This window comes from Ovis canadensis, chromosome 18 (assembly GCF_042477335.2).
Source record: "Ovis canadensis isolate MfBH-ARS-UI-01 breed Bighorn chromosome 18, ARS-UI_OviCan_v2, whole genome shotgun sequence".
Taxonomy (NCBI): domain Eukaryota; kingdom Metazoa; phylum Chordata; class Mammalia; order Artiodactyla; family Bovidae; genus Ovis; species Ovis canadensis.
Window position 1 is genome coordinate 79,331,681 of NC_091262.1, and position 14,607 is coordinate 79,346,287.

The 14,607-nt window shown below is 54.1% G+C and overlaps 2 long non-coding RNA genes across 2 annotated transcripts; both read left to right on the top strand.

Moving 5' to 3' along the window:
- The first annotated feature begins 4,160 nt into the window (after positions 1–4,160).
- LOC138423660 (uncharacterized) lies at positions 4,161–5,598 on the top strand. Its single transcript, XR_011250373.1, has 2 exons — positions 4,161–4,655; positions 4,747–5,598. It is a non-coding gene; the product is annotated as an uncharacterized lncRNA (long non-coding RNA).
- A 2,654-nt stretch (positions 5,599–8,252) lies between these two features.
- Positions 8,253–13,954, top strand: LOC138423657 (uncharacterized). The gene is made up of 2 exons (XR_011250370.1): positions 8,253–8,999; positions 9,270–13,954. It is a non-coding gene; the product is annotated as an uncharacterized lncRNA (long non-coding RNA).
- The last annotated feature ends 653 nt before the right edge of the window (positions 13,955–14,607 follow it).

The window sequence follows — 14,607 nt, forward strand, 5'->3', positions numbered from 1 at the left end:
CACACTCTGTGTTGTAGGAGTCCTCAGGAGGGCTTCACGGAATTGACCGTAACTTTAGGAACGTTGCCTGGAGAATCCCATGGAGGGAGGAGCCTGGTAGGCTACAGTCCATGGGGTCACAAAGGGTCGGACACGACTGAGCGGCTTCACTATGATATTTTCAGGACTTACTGAAAGGATAGTTAATTCCTCCTGCGTTTGCTTTATTTATGGTGACTTTCCGAAGCCTGTTCACTTTTCCAGAATGAGACTCTGCTTTTCCAGACCTGATTGGGGTGGAGATATCAGGGTTTCCCTCAGCAGGGGGGCTGACAGCAAGGCAGACCCCAAGGGGCCAGGGTCTGATGTCATAGTACCTTCCTGGAGTTTAGAAAGGACCTGATGGCCTTCAGTGGCAGCTTCTCTAGCTGTATCATGTTCTGGCTTGTGCTTCCCAGGGCTGCTCAATGTTTGATATTCAAAAGGTGGATATTCCTTCTATGTTTACAGGATTGACAGCTAAACATAGAGGAAAATCCACATTTTAAGTATCTAAATTTGCTTTTGAGACATTGCTGCACACAAAATCTGCCCCCTCATTGAAGAGAGAGGAAGGTTAACTGTCGCCCCTGAACACAACCCCACACACACACACACACACACACACACACACACACACACACACACGGAGGGAGTGAATGTACTCCACCCCCTTCCCCCTTAGTGATGGGACAGGCGACCTTCCCGGCCACCAGCTCCAAAGGCTTATGCCTAGTGGACCTGTCCTGTGCTATCCCTATTTTTGATGGGTTGTGCTCAGGTTCATGCTTTCCGGGACTAAATCCTTCTTTGGTATTTAAAAGGTGGATATTCCTTCTATGTTTATGTTATTTATGGTTAAACATAGAGGAAATTCCACGTTTTCAGTATCAAATGCTGCTTGGAAACTTTCCTGGACTGAAATCTCCATCAGGGGAGCCAGGTGGGGCTAAGCCCCTCCAGGGTAAGTGGAAGTTGGTGGACCCCAGCACATGTGATCCGTTCCTGGCACATGTCTCCGGACCACCTGCTTGTCTTGGGGAGACCCTCCCGCCGAGCAGCCAACTCGGGGGGAGAGGCTGGGGTCCCGGTTTCTCCAGGGCAGCTCAGCAGTTTTTGCTATGTGTCTTTCATTTCAGATGGATCGTGCCTAGGGTGATGCTTCCTGGGATCCATCCTGTTTGGTATTTAAAAGGTAGATTTTCCTTCTATGGTTACGGGTTTGGTGATTAATCATAGAGGAAAATCCACATTTTCAGTATCAAATGCTGCTTTGGAGACGTGATCGGGACTGACGCGTGGGCAGGGGCAGGAGGTAGGGCTGAGCCCCCAACCTGGGTTAGTGGAAAGGTGGTGGGCTGCGGAGCATGTGCTTCCTTCGCGTCATATGTCTGCTGACCATCACCTTTAGAGCCCTCTCGCTGAGGAACGCACCAGCCAAGGAGGCGTGGCGTGTGGCCGCAGCTCTGCCACAGGACTGGACACAGCTTCACTGGCCGTCTTGCTTCCATTTTCGGTAAACTACGCACGCAGGTCCTTTCCAGAACTCCGTCTTTCTTTGGTATTTAAAAGGTGGATATTCCTTCTATGTTTACGTGATTCATAGATAATCATAGAGGAAAATCCATGTTTTCAGTATCAAATGCTACTCTGGAAATGTTTCTGGAAGAGACTGGAGGGCCAGGCCCGCATCCCAGGCCTCCGGGCCTGGGCAGGTGGAAGGTTGGTGGGTGGATGGCATGCCGTGTCTTAGTTAAGGACGGACACCTGGGGTTCATCCATACTCGGGAACCATCTCTGGCCGAGCAGCCCACTCGGTAAGATGCACGTTGTGGGTCTCTCGTCCATCCATCCACGGAGGCTTGTCTACCCGACGTGACTTTCATGTTTGATGACTGAAGCACAGATTGGAATTCTCCTGGACAGAATCCTTCTTTGGTATTTAAAAGGTAGATTCTCCTTCTATGAGTACATTATTTACGATTAATCATAGAGGAAAATCCACGTTTTCAGTATCAAATGCTGCTTGGAAACCTCGGAGGATGCGACATCGCCATCAAAGAAGGAAGGGGGTGGTCAGGGGTCTCCTGTGCTCTGTGTGAGGTGTGCCGTTCAGCTGACTTGCCCTCGGTCTTGTGCAGTCCTGAGACTGCTCTCGGGATTACTTTGAGTCTGAATGAATTGTGTTCTCTGTGTGTTTGCCATGTTTATATAGCATTTTCTAGAGCCTCCTCTTCTGCAGGAATCTTACCTGAGGGTCAGCGTTAGGAGGGGGCCCTGGTGGAGGTACCACTTCCGGGATGCAGGATTCACCCACGGCCAGGAACTCTGCCCACAGCTCCGTGTTGCCTGCCCACTAACCCCGCCTGTCCAATCTGTCTGTCTTAGACTCACTCCTGGAGCAGAGGCCAGCCCTGCCGCAATGTGAGCGGCTTTCCTCCTGGTAGTGGTGTTTGCTCAAAGAGAGATTATCCTTCTTGGTTTTGCTTTGATTGTCATTAACATGCATAGGGCAATCTCTCTGAGAAGCGAGTGCCTGCCTGGGAGGGCTTCTTGGAGAATCAGAGGTCAGGACCACCACAGGGTGGGCAAATGCATGCTGACCACTCTGTATGTGCCTCTGTCTTGCTGTCTGTTACCTGGTCTCTTCTCTTCATCTCCTGCATCCTCCCAAGAACTTGTCAGGAGAGATGATGGCTTTGAAGAGGATGCGGTGGTTTTCTGTTCAGTGTGGGATGTGGTGTCTTCCTTGGTGGGAAGACTGCTTAGTGTGATGCTGAAGCTGCCATGAGCTGTCACTCTGGCCAGTGTCCCCAGCCACGATGCCAGGCTCTGGAAGGAGACCTCAAGGTCAGTGTCTCCCAGCTATGAGGAAAGAAGGCTCAACAGCAAGTCAGGGTCTGGCTCATCCTTGACTCATCTGGTCTATCCCATGGACTGTATCCCGCCAGGCTCCTCTGTCCGTGGAATTCTCCAGGCAAGAGGACTGGAGTGGGTTGCATTCTCTTCTCCAGGGGATCTTCCTGACCCAGCAATTGAACCCTCGGCTCCTGCATCTCCCACATCGCAGGCAGATTCTTTACTGTCTGAGCTACCAGGGAAGCCCCCACCCACTCTACACACTCAGGCTATTCTTGGGCTGACTTCTGGGCTTAAATGTCCTTTTGAGGGAAGGGAGTGGGTGTGGCTGCTAGTCTAGAGGAAAGGAACCGGGTAGCCCTGAGTGCCATATTTTATGGTACTTGCCCTGGGACCAGAAGCCCAGTGTTCTCTTAGTCCATAGTCCTCCTCTTGGCCTCATAGCTAGTTGTGATGGGAGGACCCTGGGATGTCTGATGACATTATCTGTTTCATTGGAGAGAGTTGGCCCCTGGGCATTCCTTTGTCCTTTAGTGAATCTTGCCCTAGATGAGTGCTTTTGAGTGGCAGCTCAGGTGACTTTCTGGGCACAGCGTCAGCTGCAGGCGGAGGGATGCTGACCGTAGCGCTGCCGCACGATTTGTGAGTGAGGAGCAGATCATGGACTGTGTTGCTTTCCTCTTTTGCTTTTGCTCTTTAGTGATGCATGTGATTGTGTCTTCTAACCCCTGGCAGCCCCCCTGTCACCAGAGCAGCTTCCTGGAGGGAAAGACTTTGGGTGGAAGGGCGGTTTCGCAGGCTCTGAAGGACTGTCGGTCATCTGACGCCTGCTGTCAGGTTCTGCAGGACAGCTCTGGCTTTGGGAGGCAGTCCTGTCTTGGAGAGATGCTGGGGAGCACAGCCACCCCAGGGCTGGGTCTCAGTGCTCAGGGGCGGGGTCGCCACCGGCTCCTCCCCCTTGGTCTCGGGGCCTGCAGGAGGCGAGCCCCCTCTGGGGCGGCTGCGGCGTGGTCCTCACTGGAGCTGCCCTTTGGTACTTGAAGAGAGGATACCCTTTGTATGTTCACTTAATTAATGGCGAATATACAGAGGGAGACTCTTATTTGCGTATCAAACTCTGACTGGGAAGGCGCTCGGACCCAGCTCCACCTTCTGGATGGAGACCCTGTTGTCAGCCCCTCGCAGGTATGTCCTTGCTTCCCAGCCCCAGATGTGGGCTCTGGCCATGATGTCAGCCGCAGGTCCTCCTCTGGGGCACTCCCCAGAGGCCGCGCCAGGCTGGTGGAGGACAGCGGTGGCCTTCTGTGCATGCTGTCTGTTGTCTGTGCTGAGTCTAATGGTGATTTGCTCTTTTAAAGGCACGTGGACCTACCCTTTCTCACTACCGAGTCCCACCCTGGAGACTTCCTGGTACCGTGTCTAACTCAGAAGAGAGACCTTGATGTCAGACCCTTGTGAAGGAGACGCGTGAGTGATGGTGGACCACAGGGCTCTGGCTTTATTTATGATGATTCCAAGCAGGATGGACCAACACCTGCGAGTCCATCCCAGAAGGCTTCCTAGAGGTGGCGCTCACTCAGGGGAAGAGGCTGAAGTTTCCTGGCCAAGACTCCTCTTCGATGTTCAGGACAGCACCCTCCTGCTCACGGTCCCCAAGATGAATCTGTAAGAACTCTTTCTGTTTGTGATTCGTGGTTCCAGTCCTGCCTGGAGAGAGTATCCTCCACAGGAAGCACCCAGCTCTGGGGAGGAGCATGGGAGCCATCGCCCTGGGCCAGGTACGTGGATGCTGAAGGTCAGAGGGAAGTGCTTCTGTCTCCACGTGTGTTCTCCAGGCCTCTGACCTTCCTGCATCCCGTTCATCTCTAGGGCGATGGCTAGAAGACGAGGGCTCTGGCTCTGTGTTTGTGGAGACATTTCTTGAGGTGTGTGACCACCCACTTGGTGTACAGCCTGGCCACCGTGGGGGTCCCCAGGCCCTGAGGCCGGCATCGGGGAAGACGTATTGCCGTGGCCCCGTCTGCGAGAGGTGGGTGCCTCCCCCTGGGGGATGAGCTAGGTTTCCTCCTCGCCCGTGGCCTTCCATTTGTACTCCTTCCATAGGGCCTCCTTGGGGTTGAGGCTGCCGTGGGGAGCTGGTCGTGGTCTGCTGAATCCATTTCTCTGTGGTACGTGGAGTTAGACTCCTTTTCAATGTCGGCTCTCCTTGCACGGCTTCCTGGTGTGATGCCAGCCTCTGGTAGGGCATGGGGAGTGTGGGGAGGAGGCCCCTGTGGGAGGTATGATGGTGACCATGGGGCCTTGACTTCATCCATGATGTAAATTCACCCAATCCCCTCACCCTGGGTGCATAGTCAGGACTTCCTGGAGGAGGTGTCCATGCTGGTTCCACCTCCAGCATCATTCTGCAGAAAGCAAGAAGCTAGCTGAGCTCTGGGCATGCTCTGGAAGGCCGTGGGGTTGATCTTTTCAGGAATAAGCCCTGGTTTGGAGTGATTCCTGAAAATAACATTGATGTCAGTGAAGGGGCACTGGCTTCTGCCCATCCCCAAGCTGGGATGGTTAGCGGTCCAGCAGGCATACACCTGGCAGGCGGTGTCTGCCCCCTGGCCTGCCGATTCTGCATCCCCCACCCCTTCCCTAGGATGTTTCCTGGGAGACAAGGCCAGCTCTGTGACCAGTAGCGATGGACCTGCCCAATGCTACTACTGTTTGGTACTTAAAGCGAGGTTGCCCTTTGTATATTCGGTTTTTTGACGCAGAATATACAAGGGCAAGCTCTCTGTGAGTATCAAACCCTGGACCCAGTCCACATACAGCAAGGGATTCGGTACGTGTGTGCATGACCGTGTGTCCAGTGGTGTGTGCAAATGGCTTCAGGGTCACCACTTGGCAGAGGTGACATCTCAGGCACACGGCTGACTTTAGAGAAGTTGATGGGCCCTGGGGAGTGACACCCCTCCTGGTTCTGCGTGGGGTGGGAATGGGGGCGGTCAGGAGGCATGCACTCTGTGTGTCCGACCCGGGTCCTAAGACGGCCAGGTCTGTCCCGGTGTGGGTGGTGGCCGCATTGTCACTGCACGTGTATGCTGGGTGCCCGTGAACTGATGCACTAACCCTCAGCATCTAATTTGTCCCCAGGACTGTGCCTTGAAGACGCTCCACGTCCTCCCAAGGCAGTGGCTTTCTTTCCCGTGCTAACCTTTGGTACTTGGAGAGTGGTTATCCCTGTCCTGTTCGTTTTACTCATGTCGAATCGTACAGGGTCATCCACTTTTTCAGTATCAAGAGCGCAGACCGTAGAGTTCGATTTCCTGTGTTTGGATCCTGCCTCTGACACTTACTAACCGGGCAACCTTGGGCAAGGATATTTCATCGTGCCGTGCCTGCTGTGTCGTGTGGAAGGGGGGCCGGAGGGCTGTGGGGGGCTGGGTGAGTTAAGACTTGTACATGGCTTAGAGCAGAGTTATAGTCGAGACACTGTGTGCTAGGAAATGCTTGGTAATGGTGATGCAATTACCGAAATTCCTCTGTGGCATTTTGGAGCGGTGTTGAGATGTGGGCAGCAGATCGCCCTCAGGTATGTGCGTGGATGCTCGAGCCCACTGTGTTCAGTGAGGGTGGCCAAGGCTTTGGAAGTGCAGCCACTAAGCCCTTCTCCTGATGCCATCCGGAAAAGCAGGGTACAGTGGGGCCCTCGGCTGTGACCGTGGGCCACCAAGAGCGTTGGCTCCAGGGAAGGCGGACAGTCCTTGGCTCTCTGCCCGAGCCGCCCTCTGCAGGATGCTAGGGCGTGGTCACCAAGCAGAGCGAGCAGCAGTTCAGTTCTGCCTCCCCGGCACCTGGAGACACATGGTCCGTGATGCATGTGTGTGTGTGTGTGGTGTGTGCATGCACATGTGTGTGTGAGTGTGTGTGCTCAGCTTGGCTGAGTTGCAGTCCCTGTCCATTCTTGAACTGAAGACCTGGGGGTGCCAGTGTTCCTGTCCACGTCGCTATTTCATACTTGAGGAGAAATTATCCTTGGTGTGTTCACTTTATTTGGGATGAATCATACAAGGACAATTTCTTTTGGAGTATCAAATCCTGCCTCAGTGGACTTCCTGAACCCCATGACGAGTTCCATAGAGATGCGTGTGTCAACCCTTTGGGGTCTCCTGCCTGGCTGTGGGCTGAGAGCTTGCAGGGACTCGTGCTGGGGGACCACTGCTCGAACCTTCAGGAACTAGCGGCAGGGCCAAGCTTGGCCAGGGGCCACCGGGCTCCCTGGTACTGTCTCGACCTGCATTGGTCATGGGTGTGTGTGATGAGTGACCCAGAATTCAAGGCTCATCAGATCCTGCTTCTTGAAATCACTGCTGGGACACGAAGGCAACTTTAGGATCAAGTCACTGCTGTCAGCTCCCCTGTCCCCTGCCTGAGGACGTGAGCAACCCCCGAGTAGGCGGCCGACTCTGTGTGAAACTGACCCACTAACCGTCATTGTTTGGACTACCCAGGAAGAACCTTCTGGAAAGGACACTGACCTTGGAGACGAGGCCAAGTTCTTCTGGATGGCACAGTTCATTGATGCTTAAAGAATGGTTGTCCGTAGTATGGTCTCTGTATTTATGGTGATTAATATTGGACAGCCATTGTTTTAGTATCCAAACGTCCAGATGTGCTTCACGGTTTTTCTTGAGGATGGTGCTAACTTCAGCAAGAGGACACGGGGGCCTAACTTACCACAGAGCATGTTTTTGTTGATGATCCCTGACAACTAATTCAGTGACCTGGGAATGCAAGCCTGCAGCATGATGCCCCTTGAACTAACACCTGTTTTGGGGCGGACATACAGTTCGGGTGCTCAGGGCCGTTTGGAAGATGCTGGTAATGATTCATCTGTCTTTCTCTTTTTGTTACTCAATCTCAGCCATGAGGAATTCCTGGACGAGAGACTGCTGTCAAGCATCTCTCTAGGCAGCTGGAAGATGGACTGGGTCATTTGGTTTTCCCGCCCCCTGATCTTTGGCATAAATCTGATCATGAAGATGTCTTAGAGAAGATGCAAAATTAAGGAAATCACAGTCCATTTCCTGCCACTGCTACTAAGGAGCGATCTACTGAATGTCCATCTTATGGCTCTGTGCCTGTTATTGGAACCACTTCGTCTTAGAGACTCTCCCATGAGACATGTTATTGTTCAGTTGCTAAGTCGTGTCTGACTCTTTGTGACCCCACGGACTGCAGCACCCCAGGTTCCTCTGTTCTCCACTATCTCCTGGTGTTTGCTCAATGCTGTCTAACCATCTCATCCTCTGTCACCCCCTTCTCCTTTTGCCTTCATTCTTTCCCAGTGTCAGGGGATTTTCCAGTGAGTCAGCCCTTTGCATCAGGGGGCCAAAGTATTGGAGCTTCAGCATCAGTCCTTCCAATGAATATTCAGGGTTGATTCCTTTAGGATTGGCTGGTTTGATCTCTTTGCAGTCCAAGGGAACACAGACCCTGGGATAAGACATTGTGGTCAATGGCACCTCTGGGGTGTATGTGCGTGCACGTGTGTGTGTGCTTGTGAACTGTCAGCTAGAGGGGTGTTCCTCAAACTCTAATATGCTTCTCAGATTTTCATCACCTAGGGATCTTGTTAAAAGGCAGATTCTGATTCAGGGACCAAGATTCTGCATTTTTAGCAAGTTCCCAAGTGATGCTAATGCTTCTGGTCGGTGGACAACACTCGGAGCAGCTCGGGGCTGGAGAGGATGTGCTTTCTTTGTGATGTGTGTCCCCTGCGCCCCACCTTCCATATCGCGAGAGCACTTCCCAGGCCAACACACCGCTCTTCTGTTCGTGCGCAATGGTTATCAGCCCCCGGCTCTCTTATGCATACATGTCATGAGGTGACTCTCCCTTAGAGTCAAATTCCACCTCCCAGGGCTTCCTGGATACAAGACCCTCGCCGAGGAGAGGCCACCAGTGTCAAGGCTCATCAGGCACTGGACCATCAGCGGCATTGATGCCTGGGACTACGAAATTCTGGAATCACCCATTTCCAGTCAGTCCGAAGCAGCAATCCTGGGCCAAGGCCATCTTTTGGGGACCCCCTATCTTGGGGATCCGTGATATGCTTCGTTTTATCAGAAAAGGTATTATCACGATGGCTTTGCATCACCTGTGACACACATTCCTTGGGCGTGTTCTTGGCATCAGATCCCATCTCCCAGGAATCCCCGAAGGAGCTTGCATTGCCATTGTTGTTGTCTTTGTTGTTACTGTCGCTGTCTTTAGGATCGAACCTGCTTTGGGAGTGTCTCTGAGCTCGGTTCCAGCTCTGGGGTGTCGAGGCCAAGTGCAAGCCCTGGGGCCCAGGTATGGGGGATATATGATTGATGCCCGCCTGTGGGCTTTCTTTACAGGATCTGAGTTCCCAGCTCCCTGAGCCTTGGATTCAGGTCTTCCTGAGAAGAACCTTCCGGAGCCAGAAACCGCCGACACTGGGGAAGAGGCCATGGTTTTCGTTTCAGAACTTTTCAGGGATATTTGAGGAGAGGTTATCCGTGTTATGTTCGCTTGGCTCATCATGAATAATACATGGTTAACCTCTCTTTGAATATCAAACTCTGCCTCGAGGGCTGCCCGCACAGGAGACGTGAGAGCGTGTGCCTGGTGTGAGCTGTGACCCTGGGGCCAGCCGTGATGTGGAAGGCATGCTTCCTGGAAGGGAGGCCGGCTGGGGGAGGGGCCCAGGCTTGCTTTGCAGTGGTTTTGCAGTGAACTTGGTGTGTTTCTCTGATTTGGACAAGGTCGCCCCCACTTTCAGTCCAGCCTGCCTGGGGGTGAGGGGCTGAGATAGGGCCCCTGAGTCCGTGTTCCTGCAGGGCTGGTCAGTGGGGGCCTGATGGCTGAGCTTTGCCCACAGTGAGAGCTCTCCCCAGCCCTGACTGTCCAGACCCAGACTTGCCCTTTGCAGAGCAGCTTCCTGGAGGCTACACCGTCCCCTGTGGAGAGTGTGTGCTTTCTGCTCCCCCGGGACCTTCCAGGAGAGGTCACTCCCTTCCCGAAGACTCCTCTGAGGGCCATCTGTTTTCAAGGGTCAGGTCCCACCCAGACCAGCTCCCCGGACACACACGGTCGCATCTGTCTCCCCAGGTGTGCGAAAGGCAGGCCCACCTCTGCTCGCTGTGTTGACCTCCCAGGTCCACTTCCCGTCCAGGCAGATTTCCCCGAGGCGCTGCTGGCAGAGCCTGCAGGGTTCCCGTCCCCCCACTTGGCACACAAAGAGGCTGGTGGGGCCGCAGCCCCTTCCCTTGGGAGGAGGACTGCCCAGCCGACATCTCCACCTCTGCAGCTCGCACGCAGTGCTCTCTCTGAGTCTGGATCCCCCCTGCTTATGGGGATAGGAGGCTGACCCGGACCCCTCATTTAGTGGAGGATGGGGGCCCCCATGACCCGCTACCTCCAGAGTCTTGACCGTGTGAACCTCCGGGGGCTCCCGAGAAGCCCTGTGCTCCGGTCTCTGCGGCTTTCCTGGCCAGCCTGGCAGAGTCTTTCACGGCTTCAGTCCAGCACCCACTGGTGATCCCAGCTTCCCAGTAAGAGAGCTGTCCACCCCTCAGGTACGTCACTGCAGAACTGCCCCCCAGGGTGTGCCAGGAGGATGGACACGGCCCCCATCCACGAACCCGAGAATGCCTTCCACACTCAGTGACGCCCAGGAGTGACCCAAGCTTGGAAGACGGGATGCCGACGCTGTCATCCGCGTCAGTGCGGGCTCCACTGGGCGCTCATCTGTCGTCTGTGGTGGAGGTTCTGGTACCATGGAAGACTGCGTTGTGGGGCTCCACCTTCAGGCGGGGATATATGGTGTCCCCCTCACTGGGTCCACAGGTGGCCTGTGAGGACCCCTGGGCCCTCAGAACAGAATCGTCCATAAGGGATTTTGGGGGCCAGGCCTTTTTGGGACTCAGGTCCACCCCATCTCGCTCGAAGAGAGAGTTTAGTCTGGGAGTGTGGTCTTTATGGTTGACTATTCCTTCAGCTCTGGTTATCCCTACTGTGTCCAGGATGAGTTCCTGGAGGCCACCTCTGATCCAGAGAAAGGTTATGCCTCTTGGTACCAATCCTCAGTCTAGGGAGAGCTAATGTGCCCCTGACTGTTGGCATCTTCGTCTGGGTACACGAGGAGGCACCTGCTCAGGTGCGGTCCACGGCAGGGTCCCTCTTCACTGCTTGCTCGGTCATAAGTGTGGAGCCCGGTCACACCCTGCCTAGACCAGATTCCACCTTCAGGAAGGAAGTACCTCCCATGACCCTTGAAAGAATGGCCCGTCTCAGACCCTGGGTCTTTGTTAGGATGAAGCCCCCCCGTCCCCCAGCTGGAGCATTGAGGTCTTAAATGCTTAGCCCCCAGGGCTGAGCAAAGGCGGGGTTCACGGTCATGTCATCACAGCCTGTCTGGCTGATCACATCCGAGCTGCTGTTTTGCAGGACAAGCTCCCACCTGGAGAGGTGCTCCACCAGGACGCCAGCCTGAGGGCAGGGCATGGTCCGTGATAGGGGAGTGGATGGTTGATCAGAGAACATACATTTTGTCAATGATGTATGTCAACTGATCCACAGTCCCTCCCTATCCAGTCACTTCTCAGGACAGACTTGAAGAAGAGGCGCTGCTTCCTCCTCCATGCTAGTACCTGTCCCTTGAAAAGACCTTTTCCTTGCTGCTTGGCTCTCTTTATGCTCAGTCACGTAAGGGAAGCTTTGTTTCTCAGTACTGATCTTTCCTGGAACGCTTCCTGGGAAGAGCTGCTGGCTTCCACCCCTTCCCAGGGGACAGGAATGCATGGTTGGCTTTATTTACAAAGGGCCACACCCAATGCTCCTCACCCCCAGTCCCCAATTCGTCCTTAGGAGGATTAGCTGCAGGCAAGGCAGACTCTGGTGAAGACACGGTTCATCAGCGTTAGCCTTTGGTACTTGAAGAGTGGCTATCCCTGCTGTGTTCGCTGTATTTATGACGAATCATACAGGGACATCCAGTTTTTCAGTATCAAATACTGCTCTGGAGGGCTTCCCCGACAGCATCCCACCTTCCAGGAGGAGGTCTTGGTTTTCGTGCCCACCCGAGGTATGTACGTGGCTGGTGGATCACAGTGCAGGCGCATCCTTTAAGATGCTTGTCGCTTGTTGCCCCCGAGGCTGGAATCTAACCTAGGCAGGAGGTGGCTGCCTAGTAGGACTGTGATTTCTGGAAGGGATGTTGTCATTGATTCTGAACCCGTCTGAAAGATCGACCCCTGAGAATCTTGTTCACACAGAACACCTGCCATCTGTCCCAAGAGAACCAGCTGCTGCTGCTGCTAAGTCACGTCAGTTGTGTCCAATTCTGTGCAACCCCGTAGACGGCAGCCCACCAGGCTCCTCTGTCCCTGGGATTCTCTAGGCAAGAACACTGGAGTGGGTTGCCATTTCCTTCTCCAGGGCATGAAAGTGGAAAGTAAAAGTGAAGTCGCTCAGTCGTGTCCGACTCTTAGCGACCCCAGGGACTGCAGCCTACCAGGCTCCTCTGTCCATGGGATTTCCCAGGCAAGAGTACTGGAGTGGGTTGCCATTGTTTTCTCCCAAGATAACCAGACCTTTCATAAAATGAATCCCTGGAGACCATGCTCTATGATGATGTGGGGTGATACTGTCTGATAACCTAACTGGTCATCCTTATGGTATTTGCTCCAGGAAAGACTCTGTGATGGTCCACTCTTGCCCGGGAAGGCGTTCTGGAAGCAGTGCCAACCTGGGGAAGACGTGTTGGCATGGCATCTTTCCAGTGCACGTGGAGAGTGAGTTGAGCAGAGTCTTATTTTTGTCTCTGGTGGGGCGCACTTGGCTTCCTCCCCCATAAGACCCAGCCCTTTGGATAATTGCTTTGCGGAAGGGATGTCTGCTTGGGCCATGATGCTTTTTCAGCAGGGCTCTTTCTCTGCATTGTCTTGTAATGACTGTAACCACTTTGCTAATGAATTTTCCATCAGTTGATCCATCAGTGAGGAATGTCATCCCACAAATCATGATAAAGCATACTATCTACTAGATGATTCTAGACCTTAGTTGGGTCCGCTCAGCTGGGGGTAGAGCAGTGAGCACGATGAAGTCCTTGTTCACGTGAACTTGACAGTCTGGTGGGAGAGATGGAAGGTCATAGCCGAGCGATATCATTCTATCCACTGTAGAGTTATGAAGGAAAGGAAAGCAGGGCAAGCTGTGAGGAAGAGGCATAGATAGAACAGACGTTTATGTTAAATACAGGGTCTGGGAAAGTTTCTCTGGGGAGGGAACTGGAAATGAAGTAGGTTTGGGAGTCAGATTTTCGGGAGAAGCTTGTGGCACATGAAAGCTCTCTGACATCTTTGAGGAACCACAAGAAGGAAGGTAGGGCTGGACTGGACTATGGGTGAAAGAGGCAGCCCCTGAGGCTTGGGCACCTCCAGATTTTAGTCTGAGTGTGATGGAAACTATGGGTGGATTCTGGTGGGGAGGGAGGTGTGGTCTGCATTGAAATGGTCACTCTGACCACAAGGGTGGTGATAGAGAGCCCACATGGATGGCTATTGTATTGATCTCTGAGTTGGTGATGGAAGCTAGGAAGAGGACAGGGGTCTCCACATGAAGAACACGGGAGGCCCCACAGGTGGAGCCAGCAGACCCAGGGATGGGTTGGATGAGCCCAGCCAGGGTCAGGAGTGACAAAGTGGGGCCGGGGATGAACCAGAGGGTCTATAGGTGTGACCGCTGCTGAACTGGGGCTCTGGAGCGAGTCAGTCCCAGGAGCTTTGGGAGAAGTATCATTACCAGTATTGCCAAGATCCAAGCAGAGGCAGTGACCATGGGCCTGAGGGTCAGGTGGGATGTTGGCAGAGGTACCCGGAGCTGAGGCAGCCTCCAGGCCAGTGAGAGCTGGGGACAGCGTCACTGGATGGGCATTACCAAGAACGAGGTTGGGAGGTGTTCTGGGAGGAGGATGGTGAACCAGAAAGAGGACCTAGGTGGCTGTGATCCAGGTAGTGGGCACTGAGGTCTGATGAAAATGCTGTGAGCTGAAAGTTTAAAAGGAAAAGAGAAGAATGGTCTGGAGGTGAGGCTGAGCCGGGAGGCCATCTACCCACTGCAAGCCTCCAGTGTAGGAGGTGACAGGGTGCAGATAGCCCTCGGTGGTGGACAGTGAATCCCTGCGGAGAAATGAGGACATGGTGATGAGTCGTGGTTCCAAATACGGAAGGAGTGTGGGGCGTGAGGACTGGGAAACTGAACCCGGTCCTACTGGTCTCAGGTTGTTGGGGAGAAGGTGGTGACCTTTGATGCCAGCTTTCTGGGAATTGTGTTCCCGTGTGGTTCATCGGGATGAGACGAGCAGTGGGATGGCGGGGTGGGAAGGGAGTTGGGGTCTCCCTCTCCAGGAGCCCCCCATGGTGGCTCTTCTGGAACTCCCCTCGTCTGCTAGACCCCACAAGTCCCATGAAGGAGCTTGGCAGTGCTTAGATGTGCTTGATAGAGAGCCAGGTGTGCTGTGCTGAGAAGTCCAAGGTCCCTATTCTGAAAGCCCAGGGTCCACACCCACACGGAGGGTCCTGAGCTGGGACAAGCTGGCACTGCGAAGCCCCTCTCCTCTCGTTTCTGAGCCCTGCCCCCGAAGACTTGGGAATGCCGTCACCGCTCCAGGGAAGAGGCAGGCAGGGCGTCTGCCCCGCTCCAGGGAGGTAAGTG